The sequence below is a fragment of the Ictidomys tridecemlineatus genome, chromosome X (assembly GCF_052094955.1).
Source record: "Ictidomys tridecemlineatus isolate mIctTri1 chromosome X, mIctTri1.hap1, whole genome shotgun sequence".
NCBI classification, from domain to species: Eukaryota; Metazoa; Chordata; class Mammalia; order Rodentia; family Sciuridae; genus Ictidomys; species Ictidomys tridecemlineatus.
The window spans coordinates 49510268-49527466 of NC_135493.1; the positions used below are offsets into that span (position 1 = coordinate 49510268).

General features: G+C 32.3%; 1 protein-coding gene across 5 annotated transcripts in view; it reads left to right on the forward strand.

Moving 5' to 3' along the window:
- Pcdh11x (protocadherin 11 X-linked) overlaps window positions 1–17199 on the forward strand; it is a 694600-nt gene that overhangs the window by 123770 nt on the left and 553631 nt on the right. The gene's annotated exons all lie outside the window — the stretch shown is intronic.

Genomic DNA, 17199 nt, shown 5'->3' on the forward strand with positions numbered 1-17199 from the left:
AGGTAGGAGTCTAAAAACACAGCAGTCATAAAGCCCAAGACATGTCCATTTCTATGAAAAAAGTTAATTTAGGACACCTGCATATGTTTCACTCACATTAAGATGTTTTCGTTTATATGTTTGCTTATTTAATTTTTTTCATTTACAGTAACTTAACCATAAATTAATGGGTTTCTAGTGTCACTAAAGTAATGTCAATAAGTAGTAGTAACTATGGTTGGCAAACATCAGTCTCCATCATCTTCATATCCACTAAGGTCCCACGTTCTTTCAATGATAACTAAAAAATAGCTCATATATTTTCATTATCAGTGCTGCCAGCTTAATTGAGGCCTCAGTATTCTTATATTTTTTTATCATATATATATATATATATATATATATATATTTGTATTGAAGTAAAGCCTACAATTGCAGCTGTCTTTCACCTTAATTTTAAATGATTTTCCAATTGTTTTCTCTGGCTCTAAACTGTCTCCTTTTCATTTTATCTAACCAAAGAGTGTCAGAATCTTCTTATACTCATGTTCTAATGTATCTACTCCAAAGTGAAGAGAATCCAAAGTTCCTTGTCTTGTATGTAAGTCCCTCCATGATCTGACTACAAGCTGAAATTTCCAACTCACTTCTCAAAATCACCTACCTCTATAGCACATAATCTAAGTATAGTAGATAGAGACTATAGAACATATTCAACTTAAAGACTATTAAAATTACTAGAATTTTCCTACAAAAATTATGTATTTTAGAATTTTATTCTAGGATTATAACACTTAACTTATAATAAAATTATTAGGAAAAAGGAGTCTTTAAGTTCTATGATGAAATAGCAATATGAGGCAACACATTTATTCTATAATAGTATTCTGTATTCATAAAGTCTTGGTGCTTTATACAATAAAGGAGCTAAATCTTAGAATTTAAACTCGTGTAAATCTCTTATGAAGTCTATATTTTCATATAGAAATTAAGTTGTGTATCTATAAAATATTTCATAAAAACATATTAATATGGAAGTAGTATATAATTAGTAAAAAATAGTCTATAAAGCACAATATATTTCCTCAAATTCCTAAAATATATACAGTTTCATCATCAGCATAAAATCTTTTGTTTGTTTAGCACTGTAAAGCACATAAAGAACTGAGTTCCTTATGCATATAATATTAGTGAATTGAAAACCTATAAGCTCCTTTTATTAGTAGATTGTTGAATTAAAATTGTAGTTTGTCTTGCTGACGTACTTTTCCTATTCGATTTTTTTATCATACTTTGATATAGTAACAAATGAAGGAGCAAAAAATAATCAAATGAAATGTTTATTCCTAAACTTTTAAGGAGAAGGAGATATCTTGCTAAAATTATTGAACATTGTGCCTTGCCACAGAAACCTGGTCTTCCAATATAATTATTGTGCATATGTGGAGTTTAATACTTGGCAGAGAAAGTGTGCCCTGAGATCTTTGGTTAATTGATTAATTTTTAGAGATATTTGAAGCTATATTTGTTGATTCACTCATAGTTGTTGACAAAGATTAAACACCTCTGACCAGATTTCTTTTTACTATTTACTTGGCACTTACCTTTAACACAATTTGTTTTATTATGATGTATTGCTTCCACATTATATCCAGATTTTTGGTCTTCCCCAGGAAATTACTACTTAGTAAATGGTCAATCTTGTCTCCTTCCAATGGTGTGTGTGTGTGTGTGTGTGTGTGTGTGTGTGTGTGTGTGTGTGTGTAGGTGTAAGCCTGCACAAACATATGTGAACATGTGACTGATGGGCTGGGGCAGAGAGTTAAGGGCTGTCCCACAATTACTAGTCCTGTAAAAATTACTGTGTTAATTAGCTTCCTGACACTATAACAAAATACTCAAGATAATTAAGTTACAAAGAGTAAAGTTTTACTTTATCTCACAGTTCTGGAAGTTTCAGTCCAAGATTGGGCAGATCCATTGCTTGGGGCCTCTGGTGGGAATACTGGATAGCAATAGCAGGGAGCATGTGATCAGGCAAGCTGCTTACTTCATGGCAAGGAAGCAAAGAGAATAAGGACTGGCTGGAGTCACACATATTCCCTGAAGGCACATCCCCAATCACCTAAGGACCTCCCATAAGGACCCACCTCCTAAAGGTGCAGACTACCTCCAATAGCACCATCCTGGGACAAAGCCTATAACACATGGGCTTTTAGGCAACACTTTTGGGCAACACAAACCACAACAATTGTTTTTACTTAAAATATCAGTGTGTTTGGTGCTGTACTTATTCTTAAATTGGTGAGTTACATAGAAAAAATAGCATTGAATTTAGAGCCTATTAAGACAGATTGTAGAACTGTGAATTTGTTCAAGTCTTTTAATCTCCTGGACTGAGTTTTCTTGGGAAGAAATGGGCTTTATAATATGTTCTATAATTTTTCACTTTATTGTTTTGATCTTTAATAGGGATCCAGTACAAAAGTGTTCTGCACTTACTGGATGATAGGATAAGCAAAATGCCACATATTATTAATTGAATTTCTGTTTTCAATGTTTTTCTTAAGCATAATATTTTTTCAACACTATATATTTGCTTACCTTTCTGGAAGACTATAAGTTTATTTATCACCCAAATATCAGAGCATAAGAGGGAGATAACTATGAGTTATGTTAATGGGAGATAACGATGAGTTATGTGCAGACTATGATATAGTTGAGCAAGAGACATTCTATCAGGTCTGAAATCTGTTGGGAAATATTGCTCCAGTGATATTTCCTGCAACTTTTTTTCACAGTATGAACTAATTGTGGATTTTCCACTTTTAATCAGGGAAGTTCTTAATTTCTTCAGGGAATTTTTGCCTTATTACATCTCCTATGGGTCATATCAGGTTTTATAGGTCATGTATGTAGTTTTATTTAATTTGATCATGGACACATGATAAATCCCCTCTTTAAACAACCATTAGTGTTCAGTCTCTCTCTGTGTTCAGGCATTATCAAGAATTCTAAATTACAGAATGGTATGTAGGACAGTATAGATAAGAGAAGTGCATGTACCAGCAATACTTCCTGCTGGGCCAGTCTAGATAGATTTCACCCACAGGAAGGGATACAGCCCTGCAGGAAGACTGAAAAATGAAAGCCTTAAAATTAGACAATACAAAGAAACAGATTAGTTTTCACTTCAGTAGGGATCTGTAATTCTATACTGCTCAGGTCCAGATGAAAACTACTGAGGTCAGAATCAAGTCATTTCAGTAAGAGATGACACTATAAATAATGAGCTGCTCTCTAGTGGGTCAATCACTACCATCTACCAACTGCCTGTTTAAAATGTCAGAGTTGTCAAGGTTAGTTGGTGTTCAGCTATGGCAGCACTGACCTAGTGTCACTTATATACATTCTATAAATTAAATTTGAAGTCTCAAAAATGATTATCTTTGTTTCTAGGTACAATATTTGAGTCAATAATGTTTTAGACACTCTAGTGTAAGAGTGATATGGTTTGATTCATGTTTACAAGGTGGAGACAAATGTCCATTAAAGCAATTACATTAACAAATCAGGCTGGTTAGAAATCAATATTGAAGCAGAGTCAGAATATTTGCATGTTTTTTTTCTCTATCATGACATCCTCATCAAAGCTTTTGGAAATCATTGTTTTTCAATGCACTTGATACCAACCACCAGGAGATAAAGAATGAGATATTGATCATAGAACCCTATCAGAAAAATTTGGAAACAAGCATTAGATATAAAATGAAAAAAATAGGCTTGATAAAATTACTTATATTAAATATTAAAAGAACAAAGTATGTGTCTTCTGGAAGAACTTAATCCTTTGTTCCTTGAAATTTCTCTTGAATTAACTTTCAGACACCATGTTAATGAGCTTTTTCACCACTGCAACTTAGAGACTCTACCTGCATATTTATAGAGGAGGAAAAGTTTATTTGGGGACTCATAGTTTCAGAGGTCTCAGTACATAGACAGCAAGCTCTGTTCCTTAGAGTTCAGGTGAGGCAGAACATCATGGTGGAAGAGTATGGCAGAGGGAAGCAAGCTTACATAATGATCAGAAAGCCTAGAGGGAGACTCCACTTGCCAGATAAAAATATATAACCCAAATTCACACCTACAATGCCCCACTTCCTCTGGCCACACTCCACCTGCCTCCAGTTACCATTCACTTAATCCCATTAGGGATTAATTCACTGAATAAGGCTCTCATAACGTAATCACTTCCCCCTCTGAACCCTCTCCCATTGTCTCACCCATGAGATTTGGGGGGAACACCTCAAATACAAACCATAACACATACTCTAAAAATACATAACAAATATGAACTCAGCTTGTTGAAAACTTGCTTAGTTACACATTCAACAAGTCTGTTGAACTGTTTTCATTACTTTTGCTCTTTTCAGAATAAGTGTAAAGTAATGCTAATTAGAAGTGTTTCTATTGAATAATCCCTGTGCATCACCTTTCAAAATTTTAGCTTAAGGGGCCTAAATTGACAAAATCACATTTTATTCTCTTAACTTAATTTCATTAGTGGGATTTCGCTTTGACTTTGTGGGAGCATTTAGATTTTCCTCTAGAGCATGTTAGAGTACAGAACGATTGGCAGAGCATTTGAAGTAACCACAGCTCAGGGATAATGGGAATGAGCCCTAAGCATTGTACAAGCACTGGGGCCATTTATAGATGTTTTATTCAATGGTGGATAAAATAGAGATGCACTATAGTGTACCATAGGCATTTTCTCTAGAGTCCTCAATAAGTCCCTTCTATGGTAAATAATTCAAAGATTTATATTGCATTCAGTAAACAAGTGAAACAAAAGTTTTTGAATAAAATTTTTGAAAAATGAAGTTTTTGAAAAGTAGTTTTGCTCAGTCAGTATATTTCTTTCCATTTAAAAAGGAAGGTGAAATATGTAAAATGACTCCAAATTGTCAGGTGTAAGAGAAATCTGACGCTTTACAAAACAAGTAAAATCTTTTTTTATCTTTGTTGCTATACTTTGCTTCATAATATTTTTTGACAGACAATTGAGACAACTTTATACTGCATTTATCATTTACATTTTTGCACGAACATAATACAGTAATAAGAAAAAATTGTTTAAGAAACAAAATGCTGAAATTAGTTTCATTTTTTGTTATTTTTTTCTTCCACTAACTATATTTCTACTGCATTCATAATTTGAAAAAGTAGTCCGAGTCTTAAGTAATCATGGATTCATCTGAATTATTTTCCTGGTTCTTTTTTTTTTCTTTTTTGAAATTTTTTTTTTAGTTGTAAATGGACACAATACCTTTATTTTCTTTATTTTTATGTGGTGCTGAAGATTGAACCCAGAGCCTCACATATGTGAGGCAGATGCTCTACCACTGAGCCACAACCCCAGACCCTTACTTGTTCTTTTTTTTTTAAAGAGAGAGCGAGAGAGAGAGAGAGAGAGAGAGAGAGAGAGAGAGAGAGAGAGAGAGAGAATTTTTTAATATTTATTTTTTAGTTTTCGGCAGACACAATATCTTTGTTTGTATGTGGTGCTGAGGATCGAACCCGGGCCACACGCATGCCAGGCGGGCGTGCTACCGCTTGAACTACATCCCCAGCCCCTTACTTTTTCTTTAGAATACCCATAATTTTAGGCAAATCTCAATTTGATCCATATAGCCAGTTTTACTAACCAACCTCATAATCTGAGTACATACATAAAGTACACACTTAAAAACTTCTAGCCATATGAATGTCAAAATAAAATAATATTAATATCCAAAACAGTGCTAATAAAACTTGTTACAAAGCCATTCAGCATTTACAACTTTGCTCCCAGAACACCCTTAAAATATTTGATTCACTTTTAAAAACTTTGAGTCTTCAGAGCAATTTTATAGTCATAGCAAAGTTGAGTGCAAGGTCCAGACATTTTTCCATACCCCTACTCTCACACATCTTTGCCTCCCACAACTTCCACTCACCAGTGTTGAATACTTGCGACAATTGGTGAGCTTAATTAACCAAGCAATATAATCCAAAGCCCACAGTTTACATTAGGGTTCACTCTTGGTTATACTTTTTATGGGTTTGGAAAAATGTATAATGACAAGTATCAGTCATTGTACCATTAAAGTGTAGTTTCACAAACCTAAAAGTTCTCTGATTCACCTTTTCACCCACCCTCACTCCCAGTTCCTGGAAGCCACTAATCTTTTTATTGTCTTCATAATTTTGAATTCTCTATAGTATCAAATAGTTGAAATCATACAGTTTATGGTCTTTTCAAATTGGCTTCTTTCACTTAGTAATACTCATTTTGGTTCTACATATTTTCATGGCTTGAAAGTTAATTGTTTTAGCAGTGAATAATAGCCTATTTCTATGCCTACCACAGTTTATTTATCCAGTCACCTACTTAAGGAAGTTTTGGTTGCAATTTTAGCAGTTAGGAACAAAACTGCCATAAACATCTGTGTGCAGGTATTTGTATGGATATACATTTTCAAATCCTTTAGATAAATATCAAGTAATACAGTTGCTAAATCCTATATAAACTAAATAGTATGTTTAGTTTTGTGAAAACTGTCAAACTCTTTTCCAAAATGGCTCCACATTACATCCATTTTGAGGATGGTAGCTCATAATATCTTGACCATTTTACAACTCAGTATTTTCTATCATATTAGAATCATCTTTATATCAGTTAACGTTTGACATTATATATGTATGTAAAAATTTTCCATTTTTAAAATGCATCTTTGTTCTATAATACAGTTAGTGGCTGTGAAATCAGTTAAGATTTATTACTGTTAATGTTGGCAGTGCATTTTATTAGACATTTTAGATGAATAGTTTAAAAATTTATTATAACTTTATAATAATCACTAACATGTTAGCTTTGTGCCAGGCACTGTCCTTTTGACATATATTTATTATCTCATTGAGGTAATATTTTGTGTTATGTTTTTCAAGTTATGAATCTCAAGTGTAGAGTTTTTAATGATGTTGTTGAAGATGAAAAACTACTGGGTGTTTAAACTTGGATTTAAACAGAGTCAGTCTAGCTCTAGAGTCCATGCTTTAACTTCCTAGTAGGCATTCTCAAGATATTTGGTTGACAGAACTTTAAGTTTGTATTATAAATTCCTTTTAGAGCTTAAATCACTTTTGGTGTATGTAACTTTTAGCAAATGTGAATGATGTAAGGTATTTCAAACTCCTAAGACAGATTCAGAGGATCTGTTATTTCACATAGACTCCAGAACACTTTATGGAGATATGCATAAAAAGAAATAGGTTCTTGAATTAATAATAACAAATTAACATTTTGAATGTCTGTGTAAATAATATATACATACTGTAGTCTGAAAAACAATAGACTCTCAAAAATGCCTATGCCCTAATCCCTAGAATCTGTTAATGTGATGCCTCAATAAAGAAAGGTCAATTGGGCTGGGGATGTGGCTCAAGTGGTAACATGCTCACCTGGCATGCGCAGGGCGCTGGGTTAGATCCTCAGCACCACATAAAAATAAAGATGTTCTGTCCACCAAAAACTGAAAAATAAATATTAAAACATTCTCTTTCTCTTCTATCTAAAAAAAAGAAGAAAGGTCAATTAAGTTTCCAGATGGAGTAAAGTTGCTAATTGAAGGACCTTAAGATAGGTGTAGTATTGGAATTTTCCAGGTGGATCCAATTTAACCACTGGCTCTTAAAGTGTGAGGGAAGGAGGCAAAAAAGGAGATCATAATGCTTCCATTACTTTTAAAATTGGAGGAAAGGGCCAAACTTCAAGGAATGTGAGTGGTCTTTAGAAACTGGAAAGAGATTTCTTTCCTACAGTCTCCACAAAGAAATACATCTTGCTAACATCTTGATTTTAGCCCAGTAAGATTCATGTTGGACCTCTAGCCTCCAGAATGGTAATATACAATTATGTTTTGTTAAGCTATTCATTTGTGGCAATTTGTTATAACTATGATAGAAAATTAATACACCCATTATTTGGTTTGAATTAGAAACTGTATTTTTGATAAGTTGAGCCATATGCATAATTTACTTCGACAGTTTTTATATTTTCAATCTATTCAAGTTCTGTAATCCTTGCATCTTTCTACAATCTATTTCTGACTTTTTTTGTGGAAACTTACAATTCTCATTCTTCTGATTGTGGGAAACAAGAAAGAAGGTGTTTTTTTGTTTGTTTTGTTTGTTGTTATTTTAGTCTATTTAAATACACTCCTTTCTCTAGCTGTTCTACATTAATTGTGACTGTGTAGTCAGACACAAAACGCATACATCTAAATAGCTATTGGAAATATTTTTAAAGATACCACTTAATGTCTATACATCTTAATAGCTATTGGAAATATTTTTAAAGATACCACTTAATACCTAAAATATTAAGAAACATTAGTAATCATCTAATTTCCAAGAAAATGGACCACTGATGCTTAACTTAAATGTAGATATAGCAGTCTCATCTTCCTCAGTGTTTGACAAATAATGAGTTTTTTGGAGAAACTACCAATAATAAGAATCAACTATGCAAACATTATAAATATTACAAATATAGAAAAGCAGACATTAGAGATAAACTATATTTTCATTGTAATATTAATCTATGATCTAGGTATAATTTTGTCCCATTATTCCTGGGCAAAAAACAGATTTGTACATCTCACTAAACAAATTGTATCTTAACATTCCTTGGTATTAGTCATTATCTGTATATAACACTGATTTTCAGAGAAAATGACAAGAAGATAATTGAGGCATGCTAAAAAGCACATAGGTAGTTTTCAAAATTCTCAGTGAATAATTTACCATTCAACTTAAAGTTTATCTTGGGTAAAGTTGGTAAGCTTCACATAGAGTTTACTCATAGTTAATAATATGTTTCCTCCTATTAAACTAGGCTCTCAGGATTAAGAAATAAAATATAGGGGGCTGGGGATTTAGCTCAGCTGATAGAGTGCTGGCCTTGCATCCACAAGGCCCTGGGTTCAATTCCCAGCACCAAATAAATAAAGAAAGAAAGAAAAAGAAAAAGAAATAAAATATAGCCAAGCACAGTGCCTTATTCATACCTGTAATTTTATCAACTCAGGAGGCTGAGGCAGGAAGATGGTGAGTTCAAAGCCAGCCTCAGAAATTTAGTGAGACCCTGTCACAATTTTTTAAGTGCTAAGGATATGACTCAGAAGTTAATTGCCACTCGGTTCAATCCCCAGTACCAAAAAAATAAAGTGAGGGTTGGGGGTGGACATTAGTGCAATTTATTTCAGGCAGTACACAGCTTTAAAAAGTTTGAGTTTAAAGTTAATGTGTTGGAGTTATCACTCCTTAACTAATTTCCCCTTTTAATTTAAAGCATGCAGATAGTTAGCATTTTTTGGCTTAGGATGCAAAGGAATTTCTTGATGACACATTTTCCTAGTGCTTGTTACATTTTGTGAGTTGAGACACCTAGAAGAATGTGCAAAAATTGCCTGTACTATTTAGGGTTATCTAAAAAATCAGAATAAGAAGTGTGTGTGTGTGTGTGTGTGTGTGTGTGTATATATATATATATTATTATAAGGAATTGGCTCATAAGATTATGGAATCTAGTAACTCCAAATTCAGCAGTAGTTGTCTGCAAACTGTAGACCCAAGAGAGTTTATCATTCTGGAATTATCTGAAGGCAGTTTATTGGAGATGGCAGTTCTTCTTGAACATAGAGGCTAGTCTTTTTATTTAGGCTTTCAATTGATTAGAGGAGGCCCACCCAGATTATGGAAGTCAATCTGCTCTACCCCAAATTCACTATTTAGATTTTAATCTTATTGAATTTTCAAGTTGACAAATAAATTAACCACCACAGTGAATTATAAAATATTTCATACTACTGTAGATTCACCATTTTCATTTCTTTTGATGAGGTTTCCATTTTATCATGTCTTCTCTGTATTTTTTAAAGTTGTAGATTTTAAAAGCTTATTGTTACATAGGACAGCCAGTTGATCGAAATAAAGCAGATATTTTTTCTTTAAACATCTATATATTACATATGTAATTCTTATTGTAATAAGATTTAAAAACTATTTTGAACACACATTATCTAAATAATCTAGATACTTGCCATATATGTGTCCTAAATATCTACATTCCTCAATATGAAAAAAAATATTTTGAGAAATGCTCAGCAAAATAGTGAAAATGTAGTATATATGATTCCTGATTTTTGTCACCGACAGTTGAATAAAATGGCAAATTCAACATCTAAGTAAGTATCAAACAATTTCATTATTATTGCATGTGTGTTCACTCATTTAACTCTTATAACAGTATGAAATATATTCCATTATTGTTGATGACAAACTGATTCTTGCTCTGTGTCTTCACTGCTGTTTTATTTTGTATTTTAGTATGCCTTATGTGAAAGGCATTTTTAATGAGAAAACTGAGGAATAAATAGTTTCAATAATATGCTCAAGTTCTCACATCTGTAAATGGTAAGATATTCAGGCTTTTTGGCCCTATATTCCATAGTCTTAATCATTGATGTATACTGATTCAAATGAGATTATTTAAAAATCCTTGCTATGTGACTGATGCTATAAACAATATAAATGGTAGAAATAGTAAAGTCACAGGCTTGATTAGCTTTCTTGTTCAGTTCCTTCATTTTGTCATTGAAGACATTTTGTCTCAGGAGCCAGAGAAGTTAAATCACTTGTCTAAACTCATGCAATAAGACTATGCTGTCCTATTTCTGAGAAGTTTCCCCAACTGCAGAAGGTTTAAGGCAGAGAGAGAAAAAAGGAGAGCAAAAAACATACTGAGAGAAGCAATATACCACCTACATTATTCGTTTTGGGGTTCTGTTCTTCTGCTGTTTAAATAGGTATTGGCTTAGACATTTGGCGTACATTTCATAATTCACAAGGGTTGGAAAGAGAGGATGCACTCAGAATTCCATGGGTTACTAGAGAAGTCCTAATAATATGTCTAGTGTTAAAAAGTAGATTTAGTCTGATTTATAGTCCAAAGAAATTGCTAGATAACATTATATGCATTTCTCTGCATTTATTTCCATTTAATAAAGTTGAGACTAACAGATACCTAGCCTGGAAATTACCTTTCAATGTTATTTTTTTTAAATTTCTATTCCTTTTTCTTAATACATCATGTTCACTCTTTTTTTTTTCATGTTTACTCTTAATCACAAGGCGAACTAAAACACAAAACAGCACTGAAGAGACAGAGCAAGAATCAGAATTGGCCTCTGATGCAGCAGAGATTTTGGAAATATAAGATCTAGAATTTAAAATACAATAATAATATTTTAAGGGCTGAAGGGCTGAACAACATGCAAAAAAATTGGGAAATATAAGCAGAGAGACATAAACTCTAAGAATTAAAAAGAAATGCCAGATAGTGATTCCACTTACCTGTACTGACTACTGACAGAAGACTGTGAATATATTGCTATTTCACTGAGTAACACTTTCCTCACTATGCATATAAAAAATACTAAAGTACTCTTTTGTGGAACTTTGGTAAATGAACAACCTAATCAAAGTTGGCCCTTGTAGTTTATTTTTCTTTACAGGCACCCACAGCAAAAGTACAGCCTAATATCCTGTTAAGCAACATCATTATTCACATATATTATATAGAGTGATCACTTTGAATTAAGAAGATGCTAAAAGGACTCTGATTAAATTTGTCAGATATGGGATAAGATATACAAATATTACTATACATTAAGAAACAAATTTGGATCCTAAGTCAAACACAAGTATTGCTATGAGAGGAAGGAAATAAAGACTTTAGTACATTTACTAGTCCTTACATTTAACAGGAGTTTGTCCAGACAGCATACTTTCAGATATCCTCAAATTGCAACTCAACAATTAGTGGTTTGATGTGTGAGCAAATGTCTTTATACAGGGAAATGAATGACTGCTATACCCTAGCTGAGCATGCAAATGTAATGGATAACATTGTTATCATTCATTAATGAATGATACATGTCCTGAAAAAGATAGAGATGAATGTTGATTTGTTATAAAGTATTGTGGTCTGATATAATATTCTTATATTTTACATTATATACCATATTTTCAATATACTGCTCTGACATAGCATAGAATTAACCAAATTCCATGAATAGATTAAGGAAAAAATTAATTACATAAGCATATGAACAAAATAAAATAGGAACAATTAATTAAATCCTTAGTTATAATGTATATAAATAAATTTTGTTTGGTTTAGGTAATCCTGTATATTTGGATATCTTTGGGCCTTTTACAAAATATGAGTTAAAGTTCTTAAAATCCATACACTGAATGTGATTAAATGATGCTTAGCCTAAAAGATAATGAAAAGTCTATTCCACATGCAGTTTAATAAATTTGAATTATAAAATGAAGTAATAAATTAAATTCTGACAAAATCAATGCAATTTGTTTTCTTTTTGAAACATGAATGACCTGCATTTCAGATATTGAGAAAAATCAACTCAAACTATTTGACGATGTGAATTATTTGGTCTATATTCAGCTATAGCTATAATTACACTAACAATCTGCCTGTGTACAGAAAATCTAGTGATTAAATAAGAGGATAACCAAGTTCTGTGATGTCTATATGCCAAATACTAATTTCAGAACTTGAACATGTAATCATAAGAGCCATATGAAATACATTCTTTTTTGTCCCATTTTTTTTCTGGTAAGGAAACTGAAACTGAGAAATGCTAAGTAAATTACCAAGATCACTAACATAGGAAATAGTGAAGCTAGAATTCAATCCCAGGCAGGCTGGCTCCAAGAATCCTATTTTGACTATCATGATTGATTACTGTGGCCATATTGGTCAGCAAAACATATAGCATTCTTACCAGTAAACTTATAAATGATTTAGACGTGCTATTAAAAATGGAAATCTGAGGGAAATGATGAAGCTGAATTAATATCAGAGAAAATGCAAAGGAAGTAACATAAAATTTGTCATATTTAATGACTTTGTTGTTCAAATAGTTTTCAGCAGTCCAAATGGAAAGATATATGGTAATCATTTAGTCAACTTTAAAGAATTTTATTCTAGAAAGTTTGCTAGTTTATTTGTACTAGTTTACTTCTAACAGTGTTATACAAACAGTATGTTGGAAATTATGTGTTCTTCAGATACTTGACAAACTCACAAAAAGTCTACATTGAGGAGGAGAATGCATTATTTTCTTAAAAAGAGGGAATCAGAAATGACTAAAAGTTGAAATCAATAAAGTAGTAATACAACTAATTAATAATGCATTATATGCATTATTAATTAGTTGTATATATGCATCATCTCTCAGAATAAATCCTGGAATTAGAAAAGCAATAAGAGAAAATATGTCTAAGTAAGAGAAATTTCTTTAGGCCAAAACATTATTTGGTACGTATCAAATTAGGCCCAGATATCTGTAGCTAGTTCTGAAATAGAACATAGTCAGTGATTATAATGATAAAAAATTAGTAGAAATCTCTTTTAAATGTAAAAAATGGCCAAAATATGTAAGCATTGCAAATCAAGCATAATTCCCAATAGTAGTGGCAAATGGCTATATGTGTGTCTGTGCATATGTGGTAAATAGTAATAGGAAAATTTGTTTTAAAAAATCATCTCTCCAAAGGCAGTATGAAGGAATATAGGGTCATATAATTTTCTAGAATAAAAGATCAGGCAAAGCAGGAGGAAAAGAGTTTTGGCAAAAGAACCATGGTGTAATTCGACATGCCTGTAATTCTAGCAACTTGAGAGGCTGAGGCAGGAGGATCCCAAGATCAAGGGAGCCTCAGTAACCCTGTCTCAAAATAAAAAATAGAGATAAGAAGGGGCAAGATGTAACTCAGTTCTCAGTGGTAGAGTGCCCCTAGATTCCATCCTTATTATTATCAATCAATCAATAAATCACCTTCCAAGAGACATTTTTAATTTCTTGATCAGGAAAAAGGGAAATTTTGTGGTCCAACTTGGGTTCATGAAAGTGAGAAATTGGGTCAATAAACCTTAGCTTCTAAATGCAACAGAACTAGCACTCTGACATAAACCCTATTTAGAATTTATTTGTTCATGTAATTCCCAATATCATGAAACAATTCACATTGATTTGGAAATAGATTTTATGCCACAAGTTAGCCTTTTAGGCTGGAATCAGTGGGCCTGGTTTAAGCATTAGAAATGGACTTGTGTCTTCTTAGAGTTGGTTGTCACCCTATAAATTTCACTGTGGTTATGATAATAACCATACTTGAAGTCTAAGTGAAAGATGCATATGTAGAAGGGGAAATTCTATGTCACTAGGCTTATGAAGACTTTTTTTTTTCAGGGGAAGGGTGGTCCTGGGGGTTGAACTCAGGAGCACTTGCCCACTGAACCTATTTTGTATTTTATTTAGAGTCAGGGTTTCACTGATTGGCTTAGCACCTCACTTTTGCTGAGGTTGGCTTTGAATTAACAATCTCAGAATCTCGAGCTGCTGGTATTACAAGCATGCACCACTGTGCCCAGCTTGGAGACTACTGAAAGATTTAGACCTTGCAATATACAGCATTTAAAATTCCAAGAAAACTTAGAGGAAATCTTTAGAAACTGTACAAGAATGCAGCTTAGGTGCTCAGTTTTTAATGGTTCATTACAGGTAAATTTTAATTTTTCTTTCCTTTTTTAATAAACTATAGTATGTAGATGATATTTAATATCAAGTTAACTGTTAACATAATGATGACATGAAATTAAAACTTTTTGAAAGTTTTTAGATTATTCTGATTAACTTTTATTTCAGAGGCAGTAAGATCATGAATGCAGGGCTGCTAAAAAATTATAAAATGTGAATTAATTAAGCTGAAAATGTATCGTAATGTACTAGGAGTAATTAATAGTAACCTGTAAGTGGAGTTTGCACAGATTTTATTTCATTAGAAGTCAGATATATTTTAATAAAATGAAATGTTTTTTTTTCTAATGAAATATGAGATTCCTAACACTGGAATTGAAAAAGTAAATAATAGATGAAAAAGTAAATAATATGCCATTTACAGAGGATTCATTTTAATAGCTTCACAAGAATTATATATGAATTACAAATCTGTTTCTACCTCTGTGTTTTGTATTTCTATGATTTATTTAAATACATCTAGCTATAAAAGAAACAGCATTTTAGATATGCAATATGTTGTCTCTTGACAGTGTTGTATCTGCAAAGGAGTTTAAAGTAATATTTGTGCAAGGCTTTGGGTCCCAGCACTAAAAATAAATAAATAAATAAATAATTCCTTTGCTGGTTAACTTAATCGAATTAATTTAACTTGATTTAATTAACTTAATTCCCACAGAGAAGTCATCTTTTAAGGAGTTAAAAATTATCCACTCAGTAGAAAAGTACACTGTTGTTTTATGGTCTGTTCCTGACCAATGCTAAACCAAACAAAATTATAGCTGTGGAACACTTAAAAAGAATATGTCTGAATGTGAAAAAAAAGGGATAAAGATGGTATGTCCCTTTGTGATTTGGGGAGCAAGAAATAGAGAGAGAGAGAGAGAGAGAGAGAGAGAGAGAGAGAGAGAGAGAGAGAAGAGTAGCAGATGAGAGAGCAGGAGAGAGGTTGGAGACAGGGAGTGAAATAGGGAGATTATAAGTAAACTAAAAGTGGAGAAAGATGGAAAGAGGAAAGTGGAAGGAAATAGGGAAGTTAAAAAAAATAAGAGAAGGAGAGAAAATGTAGCAGAGATGAACAGAGGCAGACAGAATATGACCAAGAGAGGAAAGAAAGGGAAGAAGGCAAAAATTGAGGTAATGTAGTGAAAAGGAAGAAACTGAGATGTGTAGATAGATGAGTTGTGTGGGTGATTTCCAGAGGTATTCTATACTGAAACTATTTTTGGAAGAATCTATTTAATTAAGTTAAAATATTTTTATTAACATCTTACAGACTTCCTATGTTAATCTTATGATTTCATTATAATGCATGCTTCCCCAAAAAAATATCACAGAGGATAAATCTCTGAAATTAGCTACCTTTAGTTCACCTTGATTCCTGATATCTTTGGATCTAAAAATCCTCCTACATTTATATTATAATGACTCATTTACTGGAGTAGTCATGAAAGATTTTATCATGAAAAAAAATTATTATTGACCCTAATTATCATTGGACTATAAGGTTCTTTCACAATACTCAATATAGGCCTATTTTGAAAATCCCCTGTAACTGTTAAAAGTAGACCTGTGCTTTGCAAAGTTGTTGCTACTTCTTTTATTTTATTACTACTTCTGGGTAGTGCTAATTAAGTGACTGCAATAATTAGCAGGCCAAGCTTTATTCATGAAGTTCAGACACAGCCAGACAAATTATCTTCTCTTTTACTATTAGTCTTGGTAGAGAGATGAGTTCCTCATTGAATAGGTCACCTTAAAGAAAAAGAAGTGAACTACCTTAGTAAAATATCAGAAAATAATATGTACACACACATATTTTTGTAGTGAATTTTTATTGTCATACTAGAAATTCAAATACCTACAATCCATTATTTCAACCTTCAAACATGATTTAGCAATTATCTAAAGCAAATATTTGAAGGTACTTCTACCCCTAATAAATTTTAAAGGAAATTTCTTTTACTAAGAAACAGGAAGCTAGCTTAAATAGGAAAGACAACATTCATATTAGCTAGTAATCCTGATATATTTAAATGCATTTTTATAAAAATATACTGTAGTTTCTTAGTTTATTGATAAAATTAATGCATGTTTATGAACTGCTTAGGTAGTATGCAATTATTTCTAAATTTGTCAGTGAATAAGAATTGCCGAATAAGATAGTTGGTGTGAATAAGTGATTATTTTAGATGTCAGACATTCCTAAGCAAATTTTGCTTAAAGTCATTATTAAATTCTCTCCCTCAAGAAGTTCTGTTGAGCAAGTAATAACAATCATAAGGTGAATGATTAATACAAATCACACCAAAAAATCTGGTTTCCAAGTAGAGACATTCTTAAAGGCCCTTTTGTTGAGCTGTTTAAAAAATGGGGGGGCGGGCAGGAGATAGCAAAGTTGGAGTTAAGGATATGTCTCTATCCAATGAAAACATTCTAAATCTGTTAATTAGGACAACAATAGAACTCACATTGCAGACATCCAGACACATCCAGACACATTATTCTT